This window comes from Thalassophryne amazonica, chromosome 15 (genome assembly GCF_902500255.1).
Source record: "Thalassophryne amazonica chromosome 15, fThaAma1.1, whole genome shotgun sequence".
NCBI classification, from domain to species: Eukaryota; Metazoa; Chordata; class Actinopteri; order Batrachoidiformes; family Batrachoididae; genus Thalassophryne; species Thalassophryne amazonica.
The window spans coordinates 26090519-26106728 of NC_047117.1; positions in this window are offsets into that span (position 1 = coordinate 26090519).

Consider the following 16210-nt stretch of genomic DNA (forward strand, 5'->3'; position numbering starts at 1 on the left):
CTTTCCAGCCTTGTGGAGGTCTACAATTTTGTCTCTGGTGTCTTTGGACAGCTCTTTGGTCTTAGCCATGTTAGTAGTTGGAGTCTTACTGATTGTGTGGGGTGGACAGGTGTCTTTATGCAGCTAACGACCTCAGATAGGTGCTTCTAATTTGGAATAATAAGTGGAGTGAAGGTGGACTTTTTAGAGGCGGACTAACACGTCTTTGAGGGCCAGAATTTCTGCTGATTGGCAGGTGTTGAAATACTTATTTGTAGCAGTAACATGCAAATAAATTATTCAAAAAATCATACATTGTGATTTCCGGATTTTTTTTTTTTTTTAGATTATGTCTCTCACAGTGGACATGCACCTAAGATGAAAATTTCAGACCCCTCCATGATTTCTAAGTGGGAGAACTTTCAAAATTGCAGGGTGTTCAAATACTTATTTTCCTCACTGTACATGGTTGGTTGTTGTGACTTGTGACATGGGCTTTTTGTCATTCTGTGTGTCAAATACACACACACACACACACACACACACAAATGAATGAATTCATTCAAATCCTTCTGTTCCAAAATGCAGCTTTATGTAAACATTCAGTTTGTAAGTAATTAATCATCCACTTTTACACATTTTTCAGCCAAACATGACAAAGCTCAGGTGCTGTGACTGTCCCAAGCACATTTCAGGAAATTTAAACTGAAATAAAATTAATATAATTCTCCTCAGTTCAGGGCTGTGTTCAGTGCCTGAAACATCATGTGGTGTGACGCCACATTAATGCAGTTTTTCAATTATTACTTTATATGTATATAAAAAATGACAAAGAATAAATATCCACATTAGTTTATTTACACATTTCTTCATTTACATATTTGTTTATTGACATATGTACACTGGGGCCACTTGAATCTTCAGGTGGAGGCCATCGTTCCATGAACCCGGAAGCCATAGAGACACGTGTACTCAGCGTGACCCCAGTTGCTGAGGACACGCAGCTCCACAAAACGATGAACCTCACTGGGTTTCTGCAGGCAGAGAAGAGAACAAAGTTCATACTGTTAGAATGTGTGAAGTTCTGCAGGACAGCAGGCTGTTGCCTTGTAGTAAAAATCAGAGGATTAAAATTAAAGCCGACAGATAAAATACTGCAGTCAAAACAAGACCAGTTTCTCTGAACTCACAGGAAGCTCAAAGGTCTGGGTCGGATCACCGTCCTCACTGTAGGTGAATCTGCCCAGCAGAGTCCCTTCTTCCTCCTCGCTGACCATCCCCTGAGAAAGAACGAGAACATGTGAGAAAAACGAACGGAACCAAAGTTGAGAACGTACCACTTAATCTAACTGTAACGCTAATGAGCATAAGACAAGAACTCAAAAATGAAAAACACTAAAGATTAGTGAAGTGATCTCACAGTACGTGATTTTGGTTATTTTCTTGTATTTATGTAAAACTGATCAAAATAAAGTCAAATTTAATATGAACTTAGGCCCCTGTTACTGTGAGCATAAACATTACCCTTTCACAATAAAACACCTTACTGTGTTCTGAGGTCGTTTACAGTTTAAAACCAATTTGTTTTTCTTTTTGTTGAAAAGAGTCACAATAAACAATGTTGCATATGTTCAGGGATGGATTAAACATAAAATAATTATCAATCAACTACTGAATCAAAATTCATTGTAATATTAAAAATAATTAATATAAAACAGTTCCTAATGTTCCATTTATACATTTTTTAAATACTGAAGCAAATTCAACGGCTACAATTTTTCAGATTTTGTTAGCAGTCAAAGTTTCTTTGATCTGATGGAAACATTTTAAAATGTCTGAATTAAACATGATTCCCACAGTTCAGTTAACACTGTGTTTGTTAACACATTAACAGCATATCTATGAGCAGGGAAACAACAATTCAACAATTCTCTCAGTAAATAAATTAGTCTTGTGTAGTTCCACATTTCTTTTTTCTAGAGTTTGATCACTTATGTAGATTTCAAAGTCTTTCGGTGCCGAGTCGATGTGTCCACTGGGGGTGTTGCTGCGCTGCACGTGGTCCAGTGTCACGTGACTGATTCTGACAGGGTGTGAAAGGGAGATCAGAAGGGTTCCCTTTGCACCCTGGAATGGCCAACACCTCCCTGGAAACAGCACCGAGTGGCCCTGAAATAACAGAGCAGGAATCAGACCCAACAGTAAACAATCGATAATCTTTACTGACAATATCTTCAGAGAGAAGAAGAGAGTTTGTGGCAACAAATGAGCAAAGGAAAAACAAAAAAAGATTTTGGTAAAAAACAAAACATACCTGGATAACAACACGTGGACTCTGTGAGCTGCACCGCCGAAACCAACCAAAGAGACGCCCACAGCCTGAAGCACCGTGGTAGGTCGGAGAACTCTGGCTTTGGACCACCCTGGAACCTACGAAGAATTAAACAACCACTGATTCAATGTAAAGCAAAATAACCTTCACCAAAGAAGAAACTACATAAACTTTGGCAAACAAAAGCTATGAGTAAATTAAACTCTTGTTCATTTTCTGGGATGTACTCAACAAAAATATAAACGCAACACTTTTGGTTTTGCTCCCATTTTGTATGAGATGAACTCAAAGATCTAAAACTTTTTCCACATACACAATATCACCATTTCCCTCAAATATTGTTCACAAACCAGTCTAAATCTGTGATAGTGAGCACTTCTCCTTTGCTGAGATAATCCATCCCACCTCACAGGTGTGCCATATCAAGATGCTGATTAGACACCATGATTAGTGCACAGGTGTGCCTTAGACTGTCCACAATAAAAGGCCACCCTGAAAGGTGCAGTTTTATCACACAGCATAATGCCACAGATGTCGCAAGATTTGAGGGAGCGTGCAATTGGCATGCTGACAGCAGGAATGTCAACCAGAGCTGTTGCTCGTGTATTGAATGTTCATTTCTCTACCATAAGCCGTCTCCAAAGGCGTTTCAGAGAATTTGGCAGTAAATCCAACCAGCCTCACAACCACAGACCACGTGTAACCACACCAGCCCAGGACCTCCACATCCAGCATGTTCACCTCCAAGATCGTCTGAGACCAGCCACTCGGACAGCTGCTGAAACAATCGGTTTGCATAACCAAAGAATTTCTGCACAAACTGTCAGAAACCGTCTCAGGGAAGCTCATCTGCATGCTCGTTGTCCTCATCGGGGTCTCGACCTGACTCCAGTTCGTCGTCGTAACCGACTCGAGTGGGCACATGCTCACATTCGCTGGCGTTTGGCACGTTGGAGAGGTGTTCTCTTCATGGATGAATCCCGGTTCACACTGTCCAGGGCAGATGGCAGACAGCGTGTGTGGCGTCATGAGGGTGAGCGGTTTTCTGATGTCAATGTTGTGGATCGAGTGGCCCATGGTGGCGCTGGGGTTATGGTATGGGCAGGCGTCTGTTATGGACGAAGAACACAGGCATTGATGGCATTTTGAATGCACAGAGATACCATGACGAGATCCTGAGGCCCAATGTTGTGCCATACATCCAAGAACATCACCTCATGTTGCAGCAGGATAATGCACGATCCCCAGGTTGCAAGGATCTGTACACAATTCTTGGAAGCTGAAAATGTCCCAGTTCTTGCATGGCCGGCATACTCACCGGACATGTCACCCATTGAGCATGTTTGGGATGCTCTGGACTGGCGTATACGACAGCGTATACCAGTTCCTGCCAATATCCAGCAACTTCGCACAGCCATTGAAGAGGAGTGGACCAACATTCCACAGGCCACAATTGACAACCTGATCAACTCTATGCGAAGGAGATGTGTTGCACTGCATGAGGCAAATGGTGGTCACACCAGATACTGACTGGTATCCCCCCCCAATAAAACAAAACTGCACCTTTCAGAGTGGCCTTTTATTGTGGGCAGTCTAAGGCACACCTGTGCACTAATCATGGTGTCTAATCAGCATCTTGATATGGCACACCTGTGAGGTGGGATGGATTATCTCAGCAAAGGAGAAGTGCTCACTATCACAGATTTAGACTGGTTTGTGAACAATATTTGAGGGAAATGGTGATATTGTGTATGTGGAAAAAGTTTTAGATCTTTGAGTTCATCTCATACAAAATTGGAGCAAAACCAAAAGTGTTGCGTTTATATTTTTGTTGAGTGTACATCCTTCATGAGAAAAAAATCTGAAGTAGAATTTGGTGCCAAGTTTTAATTTGTTGGTTTCATGGCACAGACCTTTGTTTTAGGCAAAGATCAGACATTTTGACAGGGTTGAGGTCAGGATTTAGTCATGGCCAGTCCAAAAGCTGAACGTTTGCCTGCTTTATCTGATCCACAGTCAGATTTGATGTGTGTTTAGTGTCATTCTCCTTTTGGAACACCTGATTGTGTCCATGTTCCAAACATCTGGCTGATGGTTTGAGGTTGTGATGAAGAATTCTTAGCTAGTCCTCCTTCTATGTGTATGTAAACATCTGACCACAATATGAATCCTGTTTAACATTTTCTCTCAATCAGAAAGTTGTGTCAAATGAGTCCAGCAAAGTTATCACATGAAATTTAACTAAAAATAATCAATACATGCAGCCCGAACAGACATTTGTAGCGTTGGTGGCCACAGAGAGAATCAAACCTGCAGCCAAGTTCTGATGAATAAAGTCACGTGACTAAAACATGGAGGGTTTTAACCAACCTAGAGACTCCAGGGCAAAGTCGGCCATCCTGTCGGCTGCGGGTCGTCCACAGCCTGTGGAGCACTGCTGGTCACGCAGCCTGATCTCATCGTACTCCTGATGAAGATACAACATGCAAATGGACACACACAAAACAAAAAGATTAAAATTACAACATGTTCCATCTGCCTGTTAAACGCTGATCACAATTTAATGACAAAGATTTGTGTAAAAGAACAAAATCTAATTGCAAATCTCTTGTGGTTGGAACTGAATGTTGAATATCATCTCTCGTGTCGACACAACATCTAGATCCACCTACCCTGATGTGCTCAGCGAGCCACCTCTCCAAGGCCTGTTTCATTTCGGGGGTCAGACTGTCGGCGTCCAGAACAGAACCGAGTTCAGCAGGATGTCTCTGCCTGATGGGCAACAACTCCTGGGACAGTCACAAGACAAATAAAGTCAAGGTCTTGTCTTCATCTTTATAGTCAATGATAATTTAATGAATAAATTATTTTAATTTGTAAATAATAATTTAATTTTTTGACACAAGACTTCAGCAACAATGAACACTAGATTTTCACTTTCGAAAGTGTGTCCAAACGTTTGACTGGTACTGTGTGTTATTTTTGGGTTTTTTGTGTGTAAAACTGTGCACCAACTCATCACTTGCATCTTGGTTTCACAGGGAGGTGCGGTCACTGAAGTCCACCACGGCTTAATTTGCTTACATAATGTGGTTCAACCACTAAGAATATTTATTGCAAACATCTATGACTTGAAGACTTAAATATTCACTTTTTCTTCCGACTGTTTTATTTTACCAACTAAAAATATGTTACAATATAAGAGAAAGTAATGAAACTGACCAAAGAACTGAACCAACATTTGGTCAAGACAGCGTCAACAGCAGTGACAAAACAATTATCATTAAAATTTTAAAAAATCAGCTGTGTATTTTTTGAAAAATAGTGTACAATCTGTTTCTTACCAGAAGCCAAGTGAGCAGTTCTTGCACAGCACCAGGCAGAATGGCTGAATCCTGGAAACAACAACAACAAAAAATTATGATCAAGAACATGAAAGATAATCCTCACATTAATCAGCATTTCTTCCAATAAACTGCTGGAAACTTTGAGAATGTTTGCTGTCAGTTCTGCACTAAAAACAGTTTTATATTCTTAATCTCTTCCTTACTTGTGACTGTATTTCTATATTCTGATCAAGAACAATGAACACTGCTCTGAAACAGGATGTAATATTTCAAAAGTTGGTCATTCCTGAAAGTCTTCAGAATTTAAGTGACTTGTGAAATGAAAAACCAACTAATTTTATAATCAAGTCACAGCAAAACACTTCATATACAGCTTCTCTTTGACTAATTAGCAGAGGTGGGACGAAGTCACCAGCAAGTCACTCTCAAGTCATGAATCGGCAACTCTCAAGTCAGCTTGCAAACAACTGGTGGTCATTATGACTTGAGACTTGACTTGGGACTTGTGACTTGGAACTTGAGACTTGCCGATTTACAAGTTGACAGTGACTTTGTCACGCCTCTGCTAATTAGATTCCGTTTGTAACTATGCAGAGTCGCTAATTGTAATAAAGTACAAAGTAAACCAGTGGAAGGGCAGCACTCTGCTAACCTGCATGTTAGCTATCAGTGTTTATGACACCATAAAGCAGGTTTCAATTTAAACCTCACACAATCTCCCCTTCTACAGTTGTTGGAGGTTATAACACTGCATCATCTGCAAACAGTTATATCCAGTAAGATTTAAAAATACTTAAAATTTCACATTATACGAGGGCTGTCAATAAAGTAACGGTCCTTTTTATTTTTTTCAAAAACTATATGGATTTCATTCATATGTTTTTACGTCAGACATGCTTGAACCCTCAATTTTTTCTAAACCTGTGAGACACATCGAAGTGGACACGGTTCGAAAAATTAAGCTGGTTTTCAGTGAAAATTTTAACGGCTGATGAGAGATTTTGAGGTGATTCTGTCGCTTTAAGGACTTTTCACGGTGCGAGACGTCGTGCAGCGCTCTCAGGCAGCATCATCAGCCTGTTCAAGCTGAAAACCTCCACATTTCAGGCTCTATTGATCCAGGACGTCGTGAGAGAACAGAGAAGTTTCAGAAGAAGTCGGTTTCAGCATTTTATCCGGATATTCCACTGTTAAAGGAGATTTTTTTAATGAAAGACGTGCGGACGGATCCACGCGTCGGGACGCAGCCGACGCGGTGCGGCGGCACAGGAAAAACACCTCCGTGTTGATAACCATTTGTAAAATCCAGGCGGCTTTTGATGGCTTTCAGTGGAGTGAGTATATGAGAAATTGTTTACACAGGCAGGACATGTTCCAGCTTGTCCTTAAGGCTTTCAACAGAGGTGTTTTTCCTGTGGCGGAGCGTCGCGGCGGCTGCGTCCCGACGCGCGGATCCGTCCGCACGTCTTTCATTAAAAAAATCTCCTTTAACAGTGGAATATCCGGATAAAATGCTGAAACTGACTTCTTCTGAAACTTCTCTGTTCTCTCACGACGTCCTGGATCAATAGAGCCTGAAATGTGGAGGTTTTCAGCTTGAACAGGCTGATGACGCCGCCTGAGAGCGCTGAGCGACGTCTCGCACCGTGAAAAGTCCTTAAAGCGACAGAATCACCTCAAAATCTCTCATCAGCCGTTAAAATTTTCACTGAAAACCAGCTTAATTTTTCGAACCGTGTCCACTTCGATGTGTCTCACAGGTTTAGAAAAAAATTTGATCAAACAACGCGCCAGTCTCTCAGCAACTTCTCAGACAAAGGAATTCCGACGAGGGGCTGGACGACTCCTCCCACAAGGAGTGCTCACAGGCGAATGACGTCACCGACAGGCGTGGAAAAACTCACGCATGCGCACGAGGGTTCAAGCATGTCTGACGTAAAAACATATGAATGAAATCCATATAGTTTTTGAAAAAAATAAAAAGGACCGTGACTTTATTGACAGCCCTCGTATATGTCAAGACATCCATCAGCCAGCATCAATCTCATCAACACACACAAATAATCAATGAGATTCAGATATTTGCAGATGAAACCTACCACTGCAGATGAAGCCTTTGTGGTGCTCGGTTGAAGAGGTGCAGGAGAAATGTCATCATTCTGGTATTCAAGCTGAAGTGGAGCCTTCCTGACAGTCAAAAATGGGAAGTACCACCAAACACCTGGAGAAAATTGGGAGAACATGAAGAATCACAGAGGAAAAAGAAACCAAGTACTGCTGTTCAAAATTTAAATTGGGAAAAGTGAGAGAAAAAAAATGTGACAGTGGAACTTAGAGAAGGTGGTGGAATTTTCTGGAAATTAAATCAACAAATGGTCTGCAATCAACACCAAAAGAAACGTGACAAAAAATGACTGATGTCATTTTCATCTTCAAAAATCTTCACCCTGACAGTGTCGCTCATAATGACAGCTTCACAAATTTAAGTTCATGCACAGCCGTCAGCAGTGAAAGTTTTGTGAGTTCGAGTTGAACATTTACTCCTTTTACAGTTATATAGAGTTTGAGTTTTCATGTGAATCATCTTTAAAATCCAACAGTTGTACGTCTGTGTGAAACAAACTATTGCTTTGTTTATTTATTTTTGCATTAAACTCAGCTGTGATGACACTAAAACTAAATGTTTGAATTTTAGTTAAACAGGAAAATGCAATTTGGTTTTTCACACTTTTATACTTTTGAGCAGATTTTTGCAGAATAAAAAGTTTCCCCACCAAAGTATTTGTGATGAACTTGGACATTTCTGCAAAACTTGTATTTAAGGTGAAATTAATTTATTTTGAAACTGATTTGAAGATTGGATGAGATGGGGGGCACAGCTGCAGTTGCAAACCTGAGCCTGCTAAATGTTGATGTTACTTACTGAGAAGGATGAGGATGAGGAGAAGGTAGCGTGCCTTCTTCATTGCAGCTGCTGTAAAGAAAAGACAAATAGATTTTTTTAAGAATAAGTTCCCTTTAGCTGCAGAGTTGCAGGTTCAGATTCATGAACTCAGAATTGTGGCTGCCATTGTGTTGACATGAACAGGTGTCAGTATTACCTTTGTAGTGGACAGACACTTTATCACCGTCAGTCTGTCCGACAGTGACGGGCGGCTCGGCGTCAGCAGACCTGCTGTCATCTTTAACAGGCAGACGGGCCTTACGAGTGCCGCTCTTCTTGTTGGAAACTCTGCAGAAGTGTGGAGAGACAACATGAGAACTCATAATATGAGGAGAAACAAAAGAAACAGGCTGCCAAGAGAATATCACAATTACAGTTACAAATCAGAATGACATCACGTACCTGACAGGGGTCTCAAGCACTGAAACACTTGTCATTTTCCTGGAGTCTTTGTCCTCGTCACAATTATAACAGCCCTTAGACATGAGCCGGAGACTTCTACGAGTCATGACTAGAAAGAGAGAGAGAATAAAATGACATCTTACTTCAGTACTTCACAATTAAAATTACAAACATCATCTTATAAAAATTCTAACTCACTTTTCTTATTCTGGACATTTTCCATCTGATCAAATGATGTCTGTGTTTAATCAATTATACTGTGGATATTCATTAATGATTTTTTTTCAAAATAACACATCCATTTACTGTACCTGCTGACACTGATCAAGGCTCACTGAGGGGCTGGAGCCGAGCTCACTGAGGGGCTGGAGCTGAGCCCAGCAGCCACCAGGCGTGAGGGAAGGTCCACATCCAGACCGACAAACTCATTCACACTCGCACTTGAGGCAGAGTTGTTGTGATGTTGTGTGATATAAATAAAATAAACTCAACTGCAGGGTAGATTTTTTTTTTTTTTTTAGTATGTTAAATCAGAGCAGCACTGTTGCTTGACAACAAGAAGGTCATGGGCTTGATTCCCACTTGTGGCCTTTCTGTGTGGTTCACATGTTCTCCCCATGTTTGCGTGGGTTCTATCCGAGTGCTCCGGCTGCTTCCGACATGCAGGTTTGGTGGACTGGAAACTTGAAATTGTCTGTCGGTGTGAATGTGTTTGTCTATTTGTGGCCCTACGACAGGCTGGCGTTCTGTCCAGGCTCTACCCACCTCATCCTCTCTGACTGCTGGGTTTAGGCTCCAGCCCCAGTGACCCCTAACTGGAGTAAGCAGTTGAAGATGAGTGAGTTTGTTAATTTTTCACTGGGTCATCAGTTTACATTTGCTCCACACAGTCTGCAAATCAAACATATTCTGTAATTCGATCTGGACCACAGACCAGAACAGAATTGTGTTATTGCAAAAGACTTTCCAGTCCGTCCTCTCACGGACACTCTGTTGTTTGATCTGCTGAGTTTCTGTGTCCTGAACGCTGCATCGCCCCTCGGTCTGACAATAAAGATGGTTCTTTTACACCAACCCGACTTTATCTCTGTGTTGGATCTTCAACCATCCTCCTCTCCAAACAAAAATAATCCATGAGCCAGTCATAAATTTTAATCTAATCAGTACCACATAAGGGGACAAAATGACACTTAGCTCCCAGCCTCAGTGTACCATGGCCAACACAAATATGTCTGATAACCATCCCAGGGTGGTCGTTGTAACCAGCTAGAGGTCAATGAACAATTACACACAAATGTAAAAATGCTTCAATGATGTTGAAATCTATACCACATTATTTGTCTGATCATAACAATTCCAAAAAGGTATAGTTTGGACTATCTGAATGTTCTGGAGTTATGAGGTAAAAACAGCAAAATGGTGACAAAGATCAGTTTCAATATGTACAGGGGTCAAAAGTTAAAGTCGCTCCAATTTTGGTAAAAAATGATGTAAATTATTGGTTGAAATAAAATAATTAATAAATGGAAAAAAAAAATAAATGCATCATTTTGTACTGAAACTGGAGCAACTTTAACTTTTGACCCCTGTACAAACTAAAACTGACCTTTGTCACCATTTTTGCTGTTTTTACCCCATAACTCTATAACATTCAGTCATAGATAGTCCAAACTACACCTTTTTGGAATTGTTATGATCAGATAAGTAATGTCGTATAGTTTTCAATATGATTGGAGCATTTTTGTTATGTGTCGGACGCAGCTCGGAGAACCGACCAGCGTTTGAAGGACCCAGTATGAAATAAGCAGAGCACGGTACAAAGGCTAACTGAATTTAATACATAACAGTGAAAATGTAAGAACAGAAAGGTGCGGCCTGGCGTGGTGCGCTCCCAGCAGCGCTAACGGTCCGGAGCCAGAAGCTGTTCGGACCCAAGGACCCCCGCCGACACCCCCCAGGTGGCCGCAACAACCGAGTCTGTGAAAGAAGGAACCATTATGTGAGTCCACACTCTACACACAGAACACTTAAAGGTGTACAAACAGCAAACACTTCCTGGCTTGATTACTGATCAGCTTCCCAACCTGCAGGCATGGAACATCCAGTTCACAAAACTCCACCGCAGTGGAAGCTGATACATGACTAACAAACAGCTCAATACAATAAGGTGTGAGGGACACCACATTTACTGACTGTATAACTGTTAGTCACAAAATCTAACGTACCTCAGGAAGTGTGCTGACGAGCGTGAGACCTCACCCCCTCCTCTTTCACAGACTGTGCATCAAACCTGGACGTTTCTCAGCGTCCGCTGCTGATGAGATGGCTCCCGAGACGACGATCTCACCCATCTGGTCACAAGGTCGAGTCTCTGGCCAATACACACTGTGCACTCCAGTCTTAAATGCCAACATGCTCCAATCCATCCAGATGCACCTCAGCTGTGAGTCCTGACGAGTCGCAGGTGATCAGGGTGAGGTCCTGACAGCCTCAGCAACACAGCCACTCAGTCCCAAATGCACGCCACCTGGGAGGAAAACAAAAAGACAAACAAACCGGCAGCCAGGCCCCCCCAGCCATATAACAATTTTTACATTTTGACCTCTATGTAATTCTTCATTGACCCCTAGCTGGCTACAGCTACCACCCTGGGATGGTTTTCATACATTTTTGTGTAGGCCATGGTACACTGAGGCTGGATTCTAAGTGTCATTTTGTCATCTTAAGTGGTACCGAAAACCTGCTTGGTCCATGGACTAGTACTCAAAATGACCGAGTGGAGTGTTGAATGCCGTCTTCCATTCATCTCAGTATCGGTTTGTGATAAGATGGTCATTTCGGAGATCAAGTGGCCGGAGCTTATGAGGGGAAGCAGGTGCACACAATTAGAGGCTGTCAGTAATGAGGTCAGCGGAGGTGAATCATCACAATGTTATGAAAATAAGTTCAGTCGTCTTTTAGTAAACTTAGTTACAAGAGAACAAATGACAGAATTTATGAATCTGATACAAAGAAAAGCTGTTGATGATGGTGGATTACAGTGAGTGAAAGAATCACAGCAGGATTAGACACTTTAGTATTGTGACATCACAAACTAAAATAATACAATAATTCATGTTCAGAGGCCAGAATGTAAAGAACCGTAACTCTTTGTCTCATGTTGACTAAGTGGAACAGCAAAACATTTAATTAAGTACATTTAGACTCTCTGTGACCCACATTTGTATGAAACTGGGACAGACTCTGATCAAATTGCTTCAGCTTCCTTGGTTTAACACAACCAAACACTGTTGTTGTTTGTACAGTGTCACATTAATCATTCTTTCCCTGTGTGTCTCATTTGTCCCACAGATCAACAACATTAATCATCCAGACAGGTTGTGGTTCACCAGTCGACATGTCTGGTTTGGATCAGATGATGTCAGGACAGCGTACGGTGATTAAAGACCGATGATAGGAGGTCACTGATCAAACCCGCCGGGCTGCCTGAGGAGATTCTGCTTTGTGATTGGACAATGATGGGTCTTCAGTGACATTTCACAACTAAACTTTCACAGCTTGAAATCGACCCACTGGAAACAGTAAATGGACTGCATTTATATAGCGCTTTTCCATCTGCATCAGATGCTCAAAGCACTTTACAGTAATGCCTCACATTCACCCCAATATCAGGGTGCTGCCATACAAGGTACTCCCCAGACAGCATATACAACCCCTGGCAAAAAATTATGGAATCACCGGCCTCAGAGGATGTTCATTCAGTTGTTTAATTTTGTAGAAAAAAAGCAGATCACAGACATGACACAAAACTAAAGTCATTTCAAATGGCAACTTTCTGGCTTTAAGAAACACTATAAGAAATCAAGAAAAAAAGATTGTGGCAGTCAGTAACGGTTACTTTTTTAGACCAAGCAGAGGAAAAAAATATGGAATCACTCAATTCTGAGGAAAAAATTATGGAATCACCCTGTAAATTTTCATCCCCCAAATTAACACCTGCATCAAATCAGATCTGCTCATTGACATTGACCCTATGCCATGACATTGACCCTATGTGTCTTTTTGCAATGAATGTTTTTGCAGTTTTTGCTCTATGGCAAGATGCATTATCATCTTGAAAAATGATTTCATCATCCCCAAACATCCTTTCAATTGTCCAAAATATCAACATAAACTTGTGCATTTATTGATGATGTAATGACAGCCATCTCCCAGTGCCTTTACCTGACATGCAGCCCCATATCATCAATGACTGTGGAAATTTACATGTTCTCTTCAGGCAGTCATCTTTATAAATCTCATTGGAAAGGCACCAAACAAAAGTTCCAGCATCATCACCTTGCCCAATGCAGATTCGAGATTCATCACTGAATATGACTTTCATCCAGTCATCCACAGTCCACAATTGCTTTTCCTTAGCCCATTGTAACCTTGTTTTTTTCTGTTTAGGTGTTAATGATGCCTTTCGTTTAGCTTTTCTGTATGTAAATCCCATTTCCTTTAGGCGGTTTCTTACAGTTCGGTCACAGACGTTGACTCCAGTTTCCTCCCATTCGTTCCTCATTTGTTTTGTTGTACATTTTTCAATTTTTGAGACATATTGCTTTAAGTTTTCTGTCTTGACGCTTTGATGTCTTCCTTGGTCTACCAGTATGTTTGCCTTTAACAACCTTCCCATGTTGTTTGTATTTGGTCCTGAGTTTAGACACAGCTGACTGTGAACAACCAACATCTTTTGCAACATTGCGTGATGATTTACTCTCTTTTAAGAGTTTGATAATCCTCTCCTTTGTTTCAATTGACACCTCTCGTGTTGGAGCCATGATTCATGTCAGTCCAGTTGGTGCAACAGCTCTCCAAGGTGTGTTCACTCCTTTTTAGATGCAGACTAACGAGCAGATCTGATATGATGCAGGTGTTAGTTTTGGGGATGAAAATTTACAGGGTGATTCCATAATTTTTTCCTCAGAATTGAGTGATTCCATATTTTTTTCCTCTGCTTGGTCTAAAAAAGTAACCGTTACTGACTGCCACAATCTTTTTTTCTTGATTTCTTATAGTGTTTCTTAAAGCCAGAAAGTTGCCATTTGAAATGACTTTAGTTTTGTGTCATGTCTGTGATCTGCTTTTTTTCTACAAAATTAAACAACTGAATGAACATCCTCCAAGGCCGGTGATTCCATAATTTTTGCCAGGGGTTGTAGATCTGGGCCGGATGTAGTCCAACATCTGGTACCAATCCTGAAAACAGATCCGGTCCAGACAGTTTTTGCACCCTGGCCCAGATCCGGCACGGCTCCGCTTTACAGTTCTGGAACAGATCCGGACCAGATCTGAACTGGATCCGCAAAAGACCAATCGTTTTACAGACCATATCTGGCACAGATCTGGGGCAGATGTGGACCGCATCACAGCACCGTGGCAGGAATAAGTTTTACAGGGGTTAGTTCTGTGGATCTGAGGAAACTGATTTGTATCTATAACACACAGATCAGTGTCCCTGGACTTATAAAACTTTATTGTCGTAAAGAAACAAATCGCTTTGCAATAAGCATTTAAAAAAGCCTCAGTGACGATCACGATTACAGAGTACAGAGTTTACAACCACTAATGGATAGTTTCTACCGAGTGCAGATAAAATTGCTTATCGTTATGCCCCATGTTCCTATCACAGTGCTGTGATGCGGACCACATCTGTCCCAGATCCGTGCCAGATATGGTCTGTAAATGGTTGGTGTTTTGCGGATCCAGTTCAGATCTTGTCCGGCTCTGTTCCAGAACTGTAAAGTGGAGCCGTGCCGGATCTGGGCCAGGGTGCAAAAACTGTCTGGACCGGATCTGTTTTCAGGATTGGTACCAGATGTTGGACTACATCCGGCTCGGATCTATTTGCTGTCTGGGTCACTACACAGTGGGAGCAACTCGGGGATTAAGGACCCTTAGTGATTTTCCGGTCAGACTGGGATTTGAACCAAGGATGGAAATTTGGAAATAAAAAATTAAGTGTTAACATTTTTTTAATTTGACAATATTGTGCACAGTATGTGAGATACAGCTTCAATGAACAGAACCTGTTTTCATCTTATTAGGATGAAAGCTGATTAAAGTTGTTCTCTTGGACATTTGGAGTTTTTGGGAGTGCACAGAAGTAATTTTGCCTCTTACTGTATCTCTGTAGGGCAGCACGGTGGCTTAGTGGTTAGCACTGTTGCCTCACAGCAAGACGGTCATGGGTTCAATTCCCACCTGTGGTCTTTCTGTGTGGAGTTTGCATGTTCTCCCCATGTTTGTGTGGGTTCTCACCGGGTGCTCCAGCTTCTTCCCACGTCCAAAGACATTGCATGTTAGGTGGATTGGAAACTTTAAATTGTCCATAGGTGTGTGTGCGTGTGTTTGCCCCTACCTAGTTAGCAAGAAACTATCACCTGGTACAACATTAGCCCAACAGTGAGCTAATCAGCTATATTGTCTAAAATTTGCAGTTGTCCGCTTGTCCAATGCAACTACAAACTCCCTGGTGGTAATTTACTGGTTTGTATCAGTTGTCCATCCAGGGCAAACGCTAAATTGTATTTGCAGTGGTGCAACATTATGATTAAATCTGGGGATGCCCGAATCAGCCCATTAAAGGCATTTTTATATATTTTTTTGAACAGCTAGTCAGCCCATCTCCTGGGTTTAACTTGAACAGCTGGTAGCCAAGTCCCCATCACAGCTGTCCCAATGAGATCGCGAACACCATCCATCCGGCATCGCTTTCCTGCCGTGTCTTTGTGGTCATACTCCTGCAAACTCGGATAAACCTGTGCGGCTTTCTCTGTGAGGCGGATCTCATAATAGTTTTGCACTGCAGGAAACACCCCTTACAGCGAGACATTTTTCAGTTATGTGACCCCTATCATATTCCTGAAATTTTCACGCTCCTCCATGATGACAGTCTTTGAGCTTGCGCATGTGAATGTAACAATAAACAAATACTATAGCACATTAGCCAGGCATGTTAAGCAAACATTGTCGCCATTCTAATGCATTTTTTGTAAATAAATAATAAAACTGATGTTGACAAAACAATGTATTCTGGGTAAATTTTTCCTACATGCGGTAGGGAGAATTCCTTGTCTTTAAATACGTATGCAATGTGTATTTTATGCAGAAGGCTCTGCAATGCACATCCAATGTTTGTTTGCTCGGACACAAAAAAATGGC